The following is a 22779-nucleotide window of genomic DNA, read 5'->3' on the forward strand; positions in this document are numbered from 1 at the left end:
CAAAAAATAAACAAAACATTAAATACCTGGACATCTAGAACATCTGGACATCCTAATTTAGCAGTGTAAGATTAGAGGGAAGGCACCTAGTCATAATCACCCACCGCCACCTCTTGGGCTATATCAACGAATAGTGGAATTGATCGTTACATTATAACGCCCCCACGGCTGAAAGGGCAAGCATGTTTGTTGTAACGGAGATTCGAACCCTGGACCTTAAGATCACGAGTTGAATGCCTTAATCACCTGGCCATGCCGGGCCGTGTACTATTTTAAGAACATCATCTCGTAATTTATCGTCCAATTATCTCGTGGTATCTCTTTGAGTGTTTGGACAATTCCAACAAAGATTTACATATCTAGCGACTAAAAATCAACACATAGTTTTGGAATTATAAATCTATGTTGTGTTTCGTAGAAAACCTATGGCTGGAAAGGAATAATGTGAAACTATTAATAAAATCTCAGCATTGCAACTTAATGGCAGTTTTCCATTATTTAAACACAAACAATAACATTTTCGGTGGGATAGACATCATTAGATTTAATATTTTCTTACGGACTATATCTGTCTGGAATCTCATCACAAAGACCAAAACGTCCTCACCTCCAAGTAGGTGTAACCCATAAAAACCTCAGTTTTAATCGTCAACTACCTAGCGTTTGAAGACAAACTAGCTCCATAATAGAACTTTAAAATGTTATCAATACTTCTCAGGATTTATATCGAGCATGACGTTTCTAACTGGAGAAATGAAAGGTTTATCACTTACCCCTGCATTGGTCCCCCTGTACTGAGATTATACACCTGCCTAGGGTTTAGTAAATACTGAAACTTCTTGAAAATCCTGCAACAAGAAATAATTACGTAAAACAGCTAAAGAAATTTTGTTTTGATGCAAGTTAAGTCGAACTAGGTTCTAATGGATTTGAATTTTTTTCATCGACTGCGCTTTTCTATGCTCTAGACCAATATAATTTCAAAATACAATAACTAAACAGTCCTATCACTAATTATAGCAAACTACATGCCACAACCACAAGAGATGTTATGCCTAGTTACTAGTTACAGTAAACAACATGCCACAGCCACAAGAGATGTTATGACTATTTACAGTAAACCACATGCCACAGCCACAAGAGATGTAGTGTTAATACTAGTTAGTGTAAACCATATCTCACAGCCAGAAGAGATGTAGTGTTAAGACTAGTTACAATAAACCACATGCCACATCCAGAAGAGATGTAGTGTAAAGACTAGTTACCATAAACCCCATGCCACATCCAGAAGAGATGTAGTGTAAAGACTAGTTACCATAAACCACATGCCACATCCAGAAGAGATGTAGTGTAAAGACTAGTTACCATAAACCACATGCCACATCCAGAAGAGATGTAGTGTAAAGACTAGTTACCATAAACCACATGCCACATCCAGAAGAGATGTAGTGTAAAGACTAGTTACCATAAACCACATGCCACATCCAGAAGAGATGTAGTGTAAAGACTAGTTACAATAAACCGCGTGTCACAGCAAGAAAAAATGTATTATACACGAAAATAAAACAAATCTATAAAACGTTATAGCCCTTAAATTATTGTGACCATTTTATTTGTGCCACGACTTATGAATATTAAATTACTTCGTGTACATCATTGGTGTGAGTTCAGCTTGGAGACTATTAAGTACAATTATTACTTTATACCAAATCGATCAAACTAAAATATACCATTCAATACTAATATAAGAGATTTGATGAAGACAAAAAAGTATGCCATGAGTTACAGCCAACCACTTCTCTAAGTTTCATTTTTAAACGAGGAATATTATCCTATTCTCTCTTTCATCAGTATGTGTAATAACAGTCTCACATTCTTACCACAGTAACCTTGATTAAGAAACAGTTCTCTTTACTATACAAACTACAAGAATATTTAACAGAACGAACAGCAATTTTCGTACTTAGAATATAAACTACAAGAGTATTTAACAGCAGGAACAGTAATTTTATTGTTTACTATATAAACTACACGAGTATTTAACAGAATAAACAGCAATTTTAGTGTTTACAATATAAACTACAGGAGTATTTAACAGTAGGAACAGCAATTTTATTGTTTACAATATAAACTACAAGAGTATTTAACAGAAGGAACAGTAATTTTATTGTTTACCATATAAACTACACGAGTATTTAACAGAAGGAACAGTAATTTTATTGTTTACCATATAAACTACACGAGTATTTAACAGAAGGAACAGCAATTTTAGTGTTTACAATATAAACTACAGGAGTATTTAACAGTAGGAACAGCAATTTTATTGTTTACAATATAAACTACAAGAGTATTTAACAGAAGGAACAGTAATTTTATTGTTTACCATATAAACTACACGAGTATTTAACAGAAGGAACAGTAATTTTAGTGTTTACAATATAAACTACACGAGTATTTAACAGAAGGAACAGCAATTTTAGTGTTTACAATATAAACTACAGGAGTATTTAACAGTAGGAACAGTAATTTTATTGTTTACAATATAAACTACAAGAGTATTTAACAGAAGGAACAGTAATTTTATTGTTTACTATATAAACTACACAGTATTTAACAGAAGGAACAGTAATTTTAGTGTTTACAATATAAACTACACGAGTATTTAACAGAAGGAACAGCAATTTTAGTGTTTACAATATAAACTACAGGAGTATTTAACAGTAGGAACAGCAATTTTATTGTTTACAATATAAACTACAAGAGTATTTAACAGAAGGAACAGTAATTTTATTGTTTACTATATAAACTACACGAGTATTTAACAGAAGGAACAGTAATTTTAGTGATTACAATATAAACTACACGAGTATTTAACAGAAGGAACAGCAATTTTAGTGTTTACAATATAAACTACAGGAGTATTTAACAGTAGGAACAGTAATTTTATTGTTTACAATATAAACTACAAGAGTATTTAACAGAAGGAACAGTAATTTTATTGTTTACTATATAAACTACACGAGTATTTAACAGAAGGAACAGTAATTTTAGTGTTTACAATATAAACTACACGAGTATTTAACAGAAGGAACAGCAATTTTAGTGTTTACAATATAAACTACAGGAGTATTTAACAGTAGGAACAGCAATTTTATTGTTTACAATATAAACTACAAGAGTATTTAACAGAAGGAACAGTAATTTTATTGCTTACCATATAAACTACAAGAGTATTTAACAGAAGGAACACCAGTTTTTGTGTTTAGAATATAAACTACAGGAGTATTTAACAGAAGGAACAGTACTTTTATTGCTTACCATATAAACTTCAGTAGTATTTAAGAGAAGGAACAGTAATTTTTTGTGTTTAGAATATAAACTACGGAGTATTTAACAGAAGGAACAATAATTTTATTGTTTACCATATAAACTACAAGAGTATTTAACAGAATGAACAGTAATTTTATTGCTTCCCATATAAACTTCAGGAGTATTTAACAGAAGGAACAGCAATTTTATTGTTTACAATATAAACTACAAGAGTATTTAACAGAAGGAACAGTAATTTTATTGCTTACCATATAAACTACAAGGTATTTAACAGAAGGAACACCAGTTTTGTGTTTAGAATATAAACTACAGGAGTATTTAACAGAAGGAACAGTACTTTTATTGCTTACCATATAAACTTCAGTAGTATTTAAGAGAAGGAACAGTAATTTTTGTGTTTAGAATATAAACTACGGGAGTATTTAACAGAAGGAACAATAATTTTATTGTTTACCATATAAACTACAAGAGTATTTAACAGAATGAACAGTAATTTTATTGCTTCCCATATAAACTTCAGGAGTATTTAACAGAAGGAACAGTAATTTTATTGTTTACTATATAAACTACAGGAGTATTTAACAGAAGGAACAGTAATGTTATTGTTTACTATATAAACTACAAGAGTATTTAACAGAAGGAACAGTAATGTTATTGTTTACTATATAAACTACAAGAGTATTTAACAGAAGGAACAGTAGTTTTACTGACCTGATACCTTGTCTGCCGCCGCTTTTTGGATTTATCAAAACTAATAACGGATGAGTATTTGGGAATGGAGTGATTTGGAATGATATGGGAGAGCCCTGAAATTAGATTCAAAGAACTTTCAATTAATGCTAAACTAGAATAGAATCGTATTTTGGTTTCAAAGATAAATCGATTCCTTTCCATGATAAACACTTGTAGCGAAACAATAGGATTTATTTTTGTATGTTATAAAACCTTACACTTATGAACAGCTCAGAGTAGACGGAACCTTTACATATTTAACGTACATAGCAACAACTGTAAATTATATTAACAGACCGCCTGGACTGCGTTGCCAAAGCAGCTCCTTGTGCTCTCATTGTAAAATTTGCTTGCTTTGCCCAGCACCCACTCTTCCCTTTTCTACACCATGACAACAGATTATAGGGCATTTCCGCTCATGTGTCTGTAGATAGTGGTATATATGGACGAACTTACTATCTAGAAAGCTTTAATTTATAAAACTGTCCCTCGAATCTACAACAATGTCTACAGGTTTAATTAAAATGTGACGCAACAGTTATTAACATTAATCTTATATTGTGGATACGTTTCAAAATTAGCAATGATCTTGTTGAATTCAAGATATTATTACATTAATAGTAATCACACCTCAAAACAAAAGATGTCTGTCACGGTCTGTATCTTCTGAACTTTTAATCGTTGAAATAAAAGTGATTCTTTTTGCGAGTGAAATTCAAAAGAGAATCAGTACTTCCGATATTAAGTGACTGAACGTTTCTCACTGGTGCAGCAGTAAGTCTATAGATTTACAAGGCTAAATCATGGGTTCGATTCCCATCAGTGGAATCTGTTATTGTTTTGCGAGTTTTTTCGTGTTAGTATTATATAGGTATATAATTGAATTGTACCATGACGAGTAAATTGAATTGAATATCTCCCTTTTGACACTTTGTATAAAAATGACAACTGTAAACAAGCGCCCATTAGAATGGCGTCTTTTCTTGCGCTCAGTAGAATAACAAGGAACCGTGGCATTCACTGGAAAACTTCCCTGCAGCTACTTAGTGAAACTAAACGCTCTATTATGCTGGATGCACCCATTGCATTTTGTTTTTGAATTAAGCACAAAGCGACATAATGGGCTATCTGTGCTCTGCCCACCAACTCCGCAGACATACCGCTGAGCCACTGGGGGGGGGGAGCACCCATTGCATTGAAACACAAACAATTTTGCCAACAATGCATTGTAATGAGTTTCTTTGGCCTGAAAGTAAATGCAATTTTATCTACTGAAAAAAACACACGAAATGACAATAATACGGTTGCAAAGAGCCTTGTAAACAATATATTCGACATGCGTTCTGATCCAAGACGTGGGGTCGATTACACGTGATATACTCATAATCATTGTTTAAAGAACATTACTATCGAATCGTTCAACGGGCATCTGTTAATATTAATAACGTACATTAACTAGCGTTATAGGTATGTACGTCCCACCAACTCACCCATCCCAGTGATGGAGGACCAAACTTGGCAGGAGAAATCGAGATGAAAGAGGTGACGGGGTCAGAAAAAACAGCCACAAATGATGAGAATCTAACACTATGTTATCAGTCATTGTAATGATGAGAATCTAACACTATATTATCAGTCATTGTAATAATGAGAATCTAACACTATGTTATCAGTCATTGTAATGATGAGAATCTAACACTATGTTATCAGTCATTGTAATGATGAGAATCTAACACTATGTTATCAGTCATTGTAATAATGAGAATCTAACACTATGTTATCAGTCATTGTAATAATGAGAATCTAACACTATGTTATCAGTCATTGTAATGATGAGAATCTAACACTATGTTATCAGTCATTGTAATGATGAGAATCTAACACTATATTATCAATCATTGTAATGATGAGAATCTAACACTATGTTATCAGTCATTGTAATGATGAGAATCTAACACTATATTATCAGTCATTGTAATAATGAGAATCTAACACTATGTTATCAGTCATTGTAATGATGAGAATCTAACACTATGTTATCAGTCATTGTAATGATGAGAATCTAACACTATATTATCAGTCATTGTAATGATGAGAATCTAACACTATGTTATCAGTCATTGTAATAATGAGAATCTAACACTATGTTATCAGTCATTGTAATGATGAGAATCTAACACTATGTTATCAGTCATTGTAATGATGAGAATCTAACACTATATTATCAATCATTGTAATGATGAGAATCTAACACTATGTTATCAGTCATTGTAATGATGAGAATCTAACACTATATTATCAGTCATTGTAATGATAAGAATCTAACACTATATTATCAGTCATTGTAATGATGAGAATCCAACACTATATTATCAGTCATTGTAATGATGAGAATCTAACACTATATTATCAGTCATTGTAATGATGAGAATCTAACACTATGTTATCAGTCATTGTAATGATGAGAATCTAACACTATGTTATCAGTCATTGTAATGATGAGAATCTAACACTATGTTATCAGTCATTTGTAATGATGAGAATCTAACACTATGTTATCAGTCATTGTAATGATGAGAATCTAACACTATGTTATCAGTCATTGTAATGATGAGAATCTAACACTATGTTATCAGTCATTGTAATGATGAGAATCTAACACTATGTTATCAGTCATTGTAATGATGAGAATCTAACACTATATTATCAGTCATTGTAATGATGAGAATCTAACACTATGTTGTCAGTCATTGTAATGATGAGAATCTAACACTATATTATCAGTCATTGTAATGATGAGAATCTAACACTATATTATCAGTCATTGTAATGATGAGAATCTAACACTATATTATCAGTCATTGTAATGATGAGAATCTAACACTATATTATCAGTCATTGTAATGATGAGAATCTAACACTATATTATCAGTCATTGTAATGATGAGAATCTAACACTATATTATCAGTCATTGTAATGATGAGAATCTAACACTATGTTATCAGTCATTGTAATGATGAGAATCTAACACTATGTTATCAGTCATTGTAATGATGAGAATCTAACACTATGTTATCAGTCATTGTAATGATGAGAATCTAACACTATATTATCAGTCATTGTAATGATGAGAATCTAACACTATATTATCAGAGTCATTGTACATTAATCTAGCATCAATTTTGGATCTCAGGAGCGCCATATTTGGAACTAGGTCATACTGCCCCTCCACCAAACATTCACACATTCATCGACACCAAATATGGCACATTAACTCATACACTACACCTGTCTAACAGCGTTGTCTTTAGAGGGAGGAAGGTCCCCTTAGCATAGTTGTAGAATGTTGAGATGATTGAAAAGCTTGATTAGTATCCTTTAAGAATTATAAGGGAGCCTTTGACCCCTTAGCGCGAGTATTTTATGCCTGTTAAAACAAAATTGTGTCCTCAGTGCTAAGATAAACAATGGAAGGCCCGGCGTGACCAGGAGGTTAGGGCGCTCGCCTCGTAATCTGAGGGACACGGGTTCAAATCCCCGTCATATCAAACATGCTGACCCTATTAGCCGTGAGGGCCTTATAATGTGAAGGTCAATCCCACTATTCGTTGGTAAAACGGTAGCCCAAGAGTTGGTGGCGGGTGGTGATGGCTAGCTGCCTTCTCTCTTGTCTAACATTGCTAAATTAGGGACGGCTAGTGCAAATAGTTCTCGTGTAGCTTTGCGCGAAATTTCAAAAACAAACAAACTAACTACACAATGGACTATCTACAACCCCCTTTCCAAATACGTAGAGTGACCGCAGACCCCCTGGAATACTTCTGGCATTATGCCAACATGAAAGTAAATATTAACACCAGACGATGTATTAACAAATACGCATGCTTAATAATTCTTTACAACAAACCTTCGTGTTACAAAAGCCCCATATAATGTAAATAGGAACAGTATCTTTGTAACGAGAACACTGAGTTGTATTGATACACTTTACGTTATTTATTTGAGATATTACTGCTACTCTTATGTTTACTCGTTTGTGTGTAAGTATATATATATGTGTGTGTGTGTATATATGTTTGTTTGTTTTTCAATTTCTCCCAAAGCTACACGAAAGCTACCTGTACTATCCTTGATAAGGAGAAGCCCACTTCAAATAAATATGTGTCTCAGAATGGCTGGTATGGGTATTAACACTTTCACTGATAAACAAAGAATCACGTTTCAACACGAAGATGGCCTAGGAGGGTCGAAACGTTGTTCTCTGCTTATCAGTAAGATTGTTAATACCCATACCAGCCATTCTGATACACATAATTTTTGCTATCCGTCCCTAATTTAGCAGTGTAAGACTAGCGGGAAGGTAGCGAGTCATCACCACCCACTGCCAAGTCTTGGGCTACTCTTTTACAAACGAAGAGTGGAATTAATCGTTACTTTAGATGCCCCCAAGGCTAAACGGACGAGCACGTTTGGTGTGACAGGAATTCGAACCCACGACCCTCAGATTGCTCTATCTGGCCATTCCGGTCCTATACATACAGATGTATCTATGTATATTTGTATTTATGACAAAAGTACCAGCTACTACAGCTGTCTACAGCTGTCTACAATTTTGAGCTAAAAATCAGGGAGAAGACAACCATCCATCACGCTAGGGTATTGATTGTCAGGCTTATAACGCATATATAGATTAAAGGGAGTGGATTATTTTGTGGTATTCGAATCTAGGTCGCCACTATCCAAATCCTAAGACCTATGACAGGGCTGATCCACGCCCTGTTTATTTATTACACACTACAGATTGTTAAAGCGAAATATGGATTTCAGCTTTGTGATTTTTTTTCTAATTAATAGCCTGAAGTCCTCAATTGTGTAAAACACAGAATAAAAACTTTCTCGTGTTTCATATATTAAATATTTAATAAGTATCGTTCCATAACTTACAACATTTTGCACGTTATCACACGTCGCCATATTGGAATCTGACCGGGACAAGGTCTTCTTCTGTCCACCAGACATACTTCGTTGTCTTTCCTTCAAAAAAAAAGGTATTAAAGTTTACTTCGTGTCATACTTATAAAAATATATAACACACAAAGAACTTACACAAGAAAACATTACCTGTATTCATTTTCTCTCGTTATTATTCTAGCTTAGAAATAAGTTTGAAAAATAACTGACTTTTATGGTAAACATGACGTGCGCTATAGAATATAGACGAACGTGAAAGACGTACGTTACTTCACGTCAAAATACATTAAGTTGCAACAATTTATAATAACACAACTCCCAGTTTCTATGATTTTGACATAAGTCGCCACTCGTAATCTAAACTAGCACGTGACATAACGTCACAATTAATTATTCAAATAGTTATTTCTTCAGTCGTTCTGTTTCTCTTCTTCTACAAAACGTGGTGAATATTACGAAGGAAAAACAAGATAACATGAGGTTTAATCTGTTTTTGAATTCGTTTCTTCCTCTGCAACACACCAGTTTCGCCGAATTCACGATTCAGGTTACGAATACAAAACTATTTGATCAAAATTAAACACACCCTTTACGTTCAGGCCGGGCATGGCCAGGTGGGTTAAGGCGTTCGAATCGTAAGCTGAGGGTCGCGGGTTCAAATCCCCGTCACAGTAAACATGCTCGCCCCTTTTAGTCGTGCGGGCGTTATAATGTGACGGTCAATCCCACTATTCCTTGATAAAAGAGTAGCCCAAGAGTTAACGATGGATGGTGATGACTAGCTAGCTGCCTTCCCTCTAGTCTTAAACTGCTAAACTACAGACGGCTAGCACAGATAGCCCTCATGTAGCTTTTTGCGAAATTAAAAACAAACGAAACCCTTTACGTTACACTACAACAGAAAACTAGGGTCACTTATTTGCTTCATTCCTTCAAGCGAGACTGGTGAGTTGTGAATTGGTTGAAGCTAGTACGATGCAAGTGAAATAGCCAATACAATAACAGATTATACCTCTACGTCATTTTTTAATCCACTAAAATTCATCTTTTGGTAAGTAAAATAAATTCACAACTAAATAAATGAACTTGTTGCTAACAGACAGTCGGCAAAAATGAATTTATTTCTTTGAAAGAGACGTTTCGGGTTTTCACCCTTATTGAGGAAAAGTGAACTATAGCTCTGATGAAAGTAAGTTTTTCGAAATGTTGCCTTCAAAAATTATTCCAAATCACAAAAACAACCTCAAGGTCACAAAATCCGGATTATTTTTATGAATCCCAACATTTCGGATTTTTCTTTTATCTCGAAAAGCGAAACTTTGAAAATTAATAGCATCATTTAAAGGATTTTGTAATCACGATTTATATTACGACATGTAACCTTAAACATCTTAACTTGAATAATTATTAGCCTGTGAAGAAGACACAACACACCATTACACAAAACATCTGTAGTGAAACACAAGACACTGAAAACTAATATACCGATGATACAACAAAGAAAACACTTATACATTAATGAGATATTTTGTAGATATGAAAACACTGTACACATTACTGAGATATCTTGTGGACGTGAAAACACTGTGTACACTACTGAGATATCTTGGGGACGTGAAAACACTGTGTACACTACTGAGATATCTTGTGGACGTGAAAACACTGTGTACACTACTATCATATCATGTAGATATGAAAACACTGTATACACTAATAATACAGCAATAAGAAAATTGGTGGAAAAGTAGACACAGCAGTATTAGTACAATTTTGGAATCTTACAATATCTCGTGAACCAGTATTAATATCAGTGATACAATTACAGTGTTTTATATATACGATATAACAACATTAATATCAGTGACACCATTACAGTGTTTTATATATAGGATATAACAACATTAATGTTAGTGATACTATTACAGTGTTTTATATATAAAATATAACAACATTAATGTCAGTGACACTATTACGGTGTTTTATATATAGGATATAACAACATTAATCATAGTGACACTATTACAGTGTTTTATATATAAAATATAACAACATTAATGTCAGTGACACTATTACAGTGTTTTATATATAGGTTATAACAATATTAATGTTAGTGACAATATTGCAGTATCATGTGTATAAGATAAACCAATATTAATCTTAGTGACAATAATACAGTGTCATTTATATAAGATACACCAATATTAATGTTAGTGACAATATTACAGTGTCATGTATATAAGATATACCAATATTAATGTTAGTGACAATATTATAGTTTCATGTATATAAGATACACCAATATTAATGTTACTAACAACATTACAGTGTCATGTATATAAGATATACCAATATTAATCTTAGTGACAATATTCCAGTGTCATGTATATAAGATATACCAATATTAATGTTAGTGACAATATTACAGTGTCATGTATATACCAATATTAATCTTAGTGACAACATTACAGTGTCATGTATATAAGATATACCAATATTAATGTTAGTGACAATATTACAGTGTCATGTATATAAGATATACCAATATTAATGTTAGTGACAATATTAGTGTCATGTATATACCAATATTAATTTTAGTGACAATATTACAGTGTCATGTATATAAGATATACCAATATTAATGTTAGTGACAATATTACAGTGTCATGTATATAAGATATACCAATATTAATGTTAGTGACAAATTACAGTGTCTTGTATATAAGATACACCAATATTAATGTTAGTGACAACATTACAGTGTCATGTATATAAGATATACCAATATTAATGTTAGTGACAATATTACAGTGTCATGTATATAAGATATACCAATATTAATCTTAGTGACAATATTACAGTGTCATGTATATAAGATATACCAATATTAATCTTAGTGACAATATTACAGTGTCATGTATATAAGATACACCAATATTAATGTTAGTGACAACATTACAGTGTCATGTATATAAGATATACCAATATTAATGTTAGTGACAATATTACAGTGCCATGTATATAAGATATACCAATATTAATCTTAGTGACAATATTACAGTGTCATGCATATACCAATATTAATCTTAGTGACAATATTACAGTGTCATGTATATAAGATATACCAATATTAATGTTAGTGACAATATTACAGTGTCATGTATATAAGATATACCAATATTAATGTTAGTGACAATATTACAGTGTCATGTATATAAGATATACCAATATTATTCTTAGTGGCAATATTACAGTGTCATGTATATAAAATATACCAATGTTAATGATAGTGACAATATTACAGTGTCATATTTTTAAGATATACCAATATTAATGTTAGTGACAATATTACAGTGTCATGTATATAAGATATACCAATATTAATCTTAGTAAATATATTACAGTGTCATGTATATAAGATATACCAATATTAATCTTAGTGACAATATTACAGTGTCATGTATATAAGATATACCAATATTAATGTTAGTGACAATATTGCAGTGTCATGTATATAAGATATACCAATATAATTGTTAGTGACAATATTACAGTGTCATGTATATAAGATATACCAATATTAATGTTAGTGACAATATTATAGTTTCATGTATATAAGATACACCAATATTAATGTTACTGACAACATTACAGTGTCATGTATATAAGATATACCAATATTAATCTTAGTGACAATATTGCAGTGTCATGTATATAAGATATACCAATATTAATCTTAGTGACAATATTGCAGTGTCATGTATATAAGATATACCAATATTAATGTTAATGACAATATTACAGTGTCATGTATATAAGATATACCAATATTAATGTTAGTAACAATATTACAGTGTCATGTATATACCAATATTAATGTTAGTGACATATTACAGTGTCATGTATATACCAAAATTAATGTTAGTGACAATATTACAGTGTCATGTATATACCAAAATTAATGTTAGTGACAATATTACAGTGTCATGTATATACCAAAATTAATGTTAGTGACAATATTACAGTGTCATGTATATAAGATATACCAATATTAATCTTAGTGGCAATATTACAGTGTCATGTATATAAAATATACCAATATTAATGATAGTGACAATATTACAGTGTCATGTTTTTAAGATATACCAATATTAATGTTAGTGACAATATTACAGTGTCATGTATATAAGATATACCAATATTAATCTTAGTGGCAATATTACAGTGTCATGTATATAAAATATACCAATGTTAATGATAGTGACAATATTACAGTGTCATGTATATAAGATATACCAATATTAATGTTAGTGACAATATTACAGTGTCATGTATATACCAATATTAATGTTAGTGACAATATTACAGTGTCATGTATATACCAATATTAATGTTAGTGACAATATTACAGTGTCATGTATATAAGATATACCAATATTAATCTTAGTGACAACATTACAGTGGCATGTATATAAGATATACCAATATTAATGTTACTGACAATATTACAGTGTCATGTATATAAGATATAACAATATTAATCTTAGTGACAATATTACAGAATCTTGTATATAAGATATACCAATATTAATGTTAGTTATAATATTACAGTGTCTTGTACATAAGATATACCAATATTAATGTTAGTGATAATATTACAGTGTCATGTATAAAAGAAAAACTAATATTAATGTTAGTGACAATATTACAGTGACATGTATATAAGATATACCAATATTAATCTTAGTGACAATATTGCAGTGTCATGTATATAAGATATACCAATATTAATCTTAGTGACAATATTACAGTGTCATGTATATAAGATACACCAATATTAATGTTAGTGACAACATTACAGTGTCATGTATATAAGATATACCAATATTAATGTTAGTGACAATATTACAGTGTCATGTATATAAGATATACCAATATTAATCTTAGTGACAATATTACAGTGTCATGTATATAAGATACACCAATATTAATGTTAGTGACAACATTACAGTGTCATGTATATAAGATATACCAATATTAATGTTAGTGACAATATTACAGTGCCATGTATATAAGATATACCAATATTAATCTTAGTGACAATATTACAGTGTCATGCATATACCAATATTAATCTTAGTGACAATATTACAGTGTCATGTATATAAGATATACCAATATTAATGTTAGTGACAATATTACAGTGTCATGTATATAAGATATACCAATATTATTCTTAGTGACAATATTACAGTGTCATGTATATAAAATATACCAATGTTAATGATAGTGACAATATTACAGTGTCATATTTATAAGATATACCAATATTAATGTTAGTGACAATATTACAGTGTCATGTATATAAGATATACCAATATTAATCTTAGTAAATATATTACAGTGTCATGTATATAAGATATACCAATATTAATCTTAGTGACAATATTACAGTGTCATGTATATAAGATATACCAATATTAATGTTAGTGACAATATTACAGTGTCATGTATATAAGATATACCAATATAATTGTTAGTGACAATATTACAGTGTCATGTATATAAGATATACCAATATTAATGTTAGTGACAATATTATAGTTTCATGTATATAAGATACACCAACATTAATGTTACTGACAACATTACAGTGTCATGTATATAAGATATACCAATATTAATCTTAGTGACAATATTGCAGTGTCATGTATATAAGATATACCAATATTAATCTTAGTGACAATATTGCAGTGTCATGTATATAAGATATACCAATATTAATGTTAATGACAATATTACAGTGTCATGTATATAAGATATACCAATATTAATGTTAGTAACAATATTACAGTGTCATGTATATACCAATATTAATGTTAGTGACATATTACAGTGTCATGTATATACCAAAATTAATGTTAGTGACAATATTACAGTGTCATGTATATACCAAAATTAATGTTAGTGACAATATTACAGTGTCATGTATATACCAAAATTAATGTTAGTGACAATATTACAGTGTCATGTATATAAGATATACCAATATTAATCTTAGTGACAATATTACAGTGTCATGTATATAAAATATACCAATATTAATGATAGTGACAATATTACAGTGTCATGTTTTTAAGATATACCAATATTAATGTTAGTGACAATATTACAGTGTCATGTATATAAGATATACCAATATTAATCTTAGTGGCAATATTACAGTGTCATGTATATAAAATATACCAATGTTAATGATAGTGACAATATTACAGTGTCATGTATATAAGATATACCAATATTAATGTTAGTGACAATATTACAGTGTCATGTATATACCAATATTAATGTTAGTGACAATATTACAGTGTCATGTATATACCAATATTAATGTTAGTGACAATATTACAGTGTCATGTATATAAGATATACCAATATTAATGTTAGTGACAATATTACAGTGTCATGTATATAAGATATACCAATATTAATCTTAGTGACAATATTACAGTGTCATGTATATAAGATATACCAATATTAATCTTAGTGACAACATTACAGTGTCATGTATATAAGATACACCAATATTAATCTTAGTGACAACATTACAGTGTTATGTATATAGGATATAGCAATATTAATCTTAGTGGCAATATTACAGTGTCATGTATATAAAATATACCAATGTTAATCATAGTGACAATATTACAGTGTCATGTTTTTAAGATATACCAATATTAATGTTAGTGACAATATTACAGTGTCATGTGTATAAGATATACCAATATTAATCTTAGTGACAATATTACAGTGTCATGTATATAAGATATACCAATATTAATGTTACTGAAAATATTGCAGTGTCATGTATATAAGATATACCAATATTAATGTTAGTGATAATATTACAATGTCATGTATATAAGATATAACAATATTAATCTTAGTGACAATATTACAGAGTCTTGTATATAAGATATACCAATATTAATGTTAGTGATAATATTACAGTGTCATGTATATAAGATATACCAATATTAATGTTAGTGACAAATTACAGTGTCTTGTATATAAGATACACCAATATTAATGTTAGTGACAACATTACAGTGTCATGTATATAAGATATACCAATATTAATGTTAGTGACAATATTACAGTGTCATGTATATAAGATATACCAATATTAATCTTAGTGACAATATTACAGTGTCATGTATATAAGATATACCAATATTAATCTTAGTGACAACATTACAGTGTCATGTATATAAGATACACCAATATTAATCTTAGTGACAATATTACAGTGTCATGTATATAGGATATACCAATATTAATCTTAGTGACAATATTACAGTGTCATGTATATAAAATATACCAATGTTAATCATAGTGACAATATTACAGTGTCATGTTTTTAAGATATACCAATATTAATGTTAGTGACAATATTACAGTGTCATGTGTATAAGATATACCAATATTAATCTTAGTGACAATATTACAGTGTCATGTATATAAGATATACCAATATTAATGTTACTGACAATATTGCAGTGTCATGTATATAAGATATACCAATATTAATGTTAGTGATAATATTACAATGTCATGTATATAAGATATAACAATATTAATCTTAGTGACAATATTACAGAGTCTTGTATATAAGATATACCAATATTAATGTTAGTGATAATATTACAGTGTCATGTATATAAGATAGACCAATATTAATGTTAGTGACAAATTACAGTGTCTTGTATATAAGATACACCAATATTAATGTTAGTGATAATATTACAGTGTCATGTATATAAGATATACCAATATTAATCTTAGTGACAATATTACAGTGTCATGTATATAAGATATACCAATATTAATCTTAGTGACAATATTACAGTGTCATGTATATACCAATATTAATGTTAGTGACAACATTACAGTGTCATGTATATAAGATATACCAATATTAATGTTAGTGACAATATTACAGTGTCATGTATATACCAATATTAATGTTAGTGACAATATTACAGTGTCATGTATATAAGATATACCAATATTAATGTTAGTGACAATATTACAGTGTCATGTATATAAGATATACCAATATTAATGTTAGTGACAATATTACAGTGTCATGTATATAAGATATACCAATATTAATCTTAGTGACAATATTACAGTGTCATGTATATAAGATATACCAATATTAATCTTAGTGACAATATTACAGTGTCATGTATATAAGATATAACAATATTGATCTTAGTGACAACATTACAGTGTCATGTATATAAGATATACCAATATTAATCTTAGTGACAACATTACAGTGTCATGTATATAAGATATACCAATATTAATGTTAGTGACAATATTACAGTGTCATGTATATAAGATATACCAATATTAATGTTAGTGACAATATTACAGTGTCATGTATATACCAATATTAATCTTAGTGACAACATTACAGTGTCATGTATATAAGATATACCAATATTAATGTTAGTGACAATATTACAGTGTCATGTATATAAGATATACCAATATTAATGTTAGTGATAATATTACATTGTCATGTATATAAGATATACCAATATTAATGTTAGTGACAATTTACAGTGTCTTGTATATAAGATACACCAATATTAATGTTAGTGATAATATTACAGTGTCATGTATATACCAATATTAATGTTAGTGACAATATTACAGTGTCATGTATATAAGATATACCAATATTAATCTTAGTGACAATATTACAGTGTCATGTATATAAGATATACCAATATTAATCTTAGTGACAATATTACAGTGTCATGTATATAAGATATACCAATATTAATCTTAGTGACAATATTACAGTGTCATGTATATAAGATATACCAATATTAATATTAGTGACAATATTACAGTGTCATGTATATAAGATATACCAATATTAATCTTAGTGACAATATTACAGTGTCATGTATATAAGATATACCAATATTAATCTTAGTGACAATATTACAGTGTCATGTGTATAAGATATACTAATATTAATGTTAGTGACAATATTACAGTGTCATGTATATACCAATATTAATGTTAGTGACAATATTACAGTGTCATGTATATAAGATATACCAATATTAATGTTAGTGACAATATTGCAGTGTCATGTATATAAGATATACCAATATTAATGTTAGTGACAATATTACAGTGTCATGTATATAAGATATACCAATATTAATGTTAGTGACAATATTACAGTGTCATGTATATAAGATATACCAATATTAATCTTAGTGACAATATTACAGTGTCATGTATATAAGATATACCAATATTAATCTTAGTGACAATATTACAGTGTCATGTATATAAGATATACCAATATTAATCTTAGTGACAACATTACAGTGTCATGTATATAAGATATACCAATATTAATCTTAGTGACAACATTACAGTGTCATGTATATACCAATATTAATGTTAGTGACAATATTACAGTGTCATGTATATAAGATATACCAATATTAATGTTAGTGACAATATTACAGTGTCATGTATATACCAATATTAATCTTAGTGACAACATTACAGTGTCATGTATATAAGATATACCAATATTAATGTTAGTGACAATATTACAGTGTCATGTATATAAGATATACCAATATTAATGTTAGTGACAATATTACAGTGTCGTGTATATAAGATATACCAATATTAATCTTAGTGACAATATTAGTGTCATGTATATACCAATATTAATGTTAGTGACAATATTACAGTGTCATGTATATAAGATATACCAATATTAATGTTAGTGACAATGTTACAGTGTCATGTATATAAGATATACCAATATTAATGTTAGTGAGAATATTACAGTGTCGTGTATATAAGATATACCAATATTAATCTTAGTGACAATATTAGTGTCATGTATATAAGATATACCAATATTAATCTTAGTGACAATATTACAGTGTCATGTATATAAGATATACCAATATTAATCTTAGTGACAAATTACAGTGTCTTGTATATAAGATACACCAATATTAATGTTAGTGACAATATTACAGTGTCATGTATATAAGATATACCAATATTAATGTTAGTGACAATAGTACAGTGTCATGTTTTTAATATATACCAATAATAATGTTAGTGACAATATTACAGTGTCATGTATATACCAATATTAATCTTAGTGACAATATTTCAGTGTCATGTATATACCAATATTAATGTTAGTGACAATATTACTGTGTCATGTATATACCAATATTAATGTTAGTGACACTATTACAGTGTCATGTATATGAGATATAACAATATTAATGTTAGTGACACTATAACAGTATATTAGATATAACCATAATAGCATTCTGTCTTGTACAAAGTAAATAAAGTGGTTACAATACATATATATATATATATTAGTGTTTCTTTCAAATATAATGATATTTGTCATAAGACATAAATATTGGGTATAATAATAGTGTTCGATCCACGCTATGTTCGTCATGTACATTGCTGACGACGCGTTTTCTCAATCCAGAGTCAATCAGGCCTGCTGGTATACAACAATCACACTAGTTGTCAACACACAACTTATATAAACAGCTTTCAGAAGCTGTACCAAACATGAAGTTTCACTAATGTAGTTTCTTGATTATTTCGGTTTGAATTACAGCTGTATGTCAGCTACTAAGACAAAACTACTCACTAACATGATAAGATGATGAAAATGTGCAATCAAACGTGACAATTGAATACTTGGTTTTGAACCCACACAGACATCTTTAACATTTTGATAAAGTAAAATATGTTTTACTTCACTGTTCTGTACACCTTAGTTTTTGTATGAATAATATTTTGAAAAATGAAATACTGACGTTCGTGGTGAATACAAAGCGTTAACTTTCAAAGCGAGAACATGGGAGAGATATAAACAACATATTTGAAACACGTGATGTTAGAAACATTAAGTTGCTAATGTTCAAAACCTTTCGGCACCGTTTCTCAAAAATACTGTCTCAAAAAGAGCTGAAATCGAAAATTTTAATTAAGTTTACTGGAGGAAGTGGAGACGATATCCTCAAGTTGGTAACGTCGTATTCTTGTTCCGTTTAAAGTTGGCTGTAATAATCCATCTAATTTACTTTAAAAACTGTCACACTAAATAATTTAGGTTATATAACTTTTAAAAAGCATTACTATATTTGTGTTAAACTAATGGTAATACAAACTGGTAATGTTTTGCCTTTGACATAAACTTTGTTACCATGACAGTATTACACTATAAACATCAAGACACTACACTGAAGACTTACATGTTGTACTCTATAAACATCACAACACTGCACTGAAGACTGACATGTTTTACTCTATAAACATCACGACACTACACTGAAGACTGACATGTTGTACTCTATAAACATCAAGAAACTACACTGAAGACTGACATGTTTTACTCTATAAACATCACAACACTACACTGAAGACTGACATGTTGTACTCTATAAACATCAAGAAACTACACTGAAGACTGACATGTTTTACTCTATAAACATCACAACACTACACTGAAGACTGACATGTTTTACTCTTTTAACATCAAGACACTACACTGAAGACTGACATGTTGTACTCTATAAACATCAAGACACTACACTGAAGACTGACATGTTGTACTCTATAAACATCAAGACACTACACTGAAGACTGACATGTTGTACTGTATAAACATCACAACACTACACTAAAGACTGACATGTTTTACTCTATAAACATCACAACACTACACTGAAGACTGACATGTTTTACTCTTTTAACATCAAGACACTACACTGAAGACTGACATGTTGTACTCTATAAACATCAAGACACTACACTGAAGACTGACATGTTGTACTCTATAAACATCAAGACACTACACTGAAGACTGACATGTTGTACTGTATAAACATCACAACACTACACTAAAGACTGACATGTTGTACTGTATAAACATCACGACACTACACTGAAGACTGACATGTTGTACTCTATAAACATCAAGACACTACACTGAAGACTGACATGTTGTACTCTATAAACATCACAACACTACACTGAAGACTGACATGTTCTACTCTATAAACATCAAGACACTACACTGAAGACTTACATGTTGTACTCTATAAACATCACAACACTGCACTGAAGACTGACATGTTTTACTCTATAAACATCACGACACTACACTGAAGACTGACATGTTGTACTCTATAAACATCAAGACACTACACTGAAGACTGACATGTTGTACTCTATAAACATCACAACACTACACTGAAGACTGACATGTTCTACTCTATAAACATCAAGACACTACACTGAAGACTTACATGTTGTACTCTATAAACATCACAACACTGCACTGAAGACTGACATGTTTTACTCTATAAACATCACGACACTACACTGAAGACTGACATGTTGTACTCTATAAACATCAAGAAACTACACTGAAGACTGACATGTTTTACTCTATAAACATCACGACACTACACTGAAGACTGACATGTTGTACTCTATAAACATCAAAAAACTACACTGAAGACTGACATGTTTTACTCTATAAACATCACAACACTACACTGAAGACTGACATGTTGTACTCTATAAACATCACGACACTACACTGAAGACTGACATGTCTTACTCTATAAACATCACAACACTACACTGAAGACTGACATGTTTTACTCTTTTAACATCAAGACACTACACTAAAGACTGACATGTTGTACTCTATAAACATCAAGACACTACACTGAAGACTGACATGTTGTACTCTATAAACATCAAGACACTACACTGAAGACTGACATGTTGTACTGTATACACATCACAACACTACACTAAAGACTGACATGTTGTACTCTATAAACATCAAGACACTACACTGAAGACTGACATGTTGTACTCTATAAACATCACAACACTACACTGAAGACTGACATGTTCTACTCTATAAACATCAAGACACTACACTGAAGACTGACATGTTGTACTCTATAAACATCACAACACTACACTGAAGACTGACATGTTTTACTCTTTTAACATCAAGACACTACACTGAAGACTGACATGTTGTACTCTATAAACATCAAGACACTACACTGAAGACTGACAAGTATTACTCTATAAACATCAAGACACTACACTGAAGACTGACATGTTGTACTCTATTAACATCACAACACTACACTGAAGACTGACATGTTGTACTCTATAAACATCACGACACTACACTGAAGACTGACATGTTTTACTCTATAAACATCACGACACTACACTGAAGACTGACATGTTTTACTCTATAAACATCACGACACTACACTGAAGACTGACATGTTGTACTCCATAAACATCAAGACACTACACTGAAGACTGACATGTTTTACTCTATAAACATCAAGACACTACACTGAAGACTGACATGTTTTACTCTATAAACATCACGACACTACACTGAAGACTGACATGTTGTACTGTATAAACATCACGACACTACACTGAAGACTGACATGTTTTACTCTATAAACATCACGACACTACACTGAAGACTGACATGTTGTACTCTATAAACATCAAGACACTACACTGAAGACTGACATGTTTTACTCTATAAACATCAAGACACTACACTGAAGACTGACATGTTGTACTCTATAAACATC

The 22779-nt window shown here is 30.4% G+C and overlaps 1 pseudogene across 1 annotated transcript in view; it reads right to left on the reverse strand.

The window, feature by feature from the left end:
- The window catches only part of LOC143236781 (diacylglycerol kinase beta-like), a 120446-nt pseudogene that overhangs the window by 31758 nt on the left and 65909 nt on the right, over positions 1 to 22779 (reverse strand). Inside the window, exons 15-17 of the transcript XR_013019750.1 lie at positions 9008 to 9097; positions 4042 to 4136; positions 774 to 848 (exon numbers count right to left, since the gene is read on the reverse strand). The product of XR_013019750.1 is annotated as a diacylglycerol kinase beta-like (transcript). The remainder of the gene's footprint in view (positions 1 to 773; positions 849 to 4041; positions 4137 to 9007; positions 9098 to 22779) is intronic.

The sequence above is a fragment of the Tachypleus tridentatus genome, chromosome 13 (genome assembly GCF_004210375.1).
Source record: "Tachypleus tridentatus isolate NWPU-2018 chromosome 13, ASM421037v1, whole genome shotgun sequence".
Classification (NCBI taxonomy): domain Eukaryota; kingdom Metazoa; phylum Arthropoda; class Merostomata; order Xiphosura; family Limulidae; genus Tachypleus; species Tachypleus tridentatus.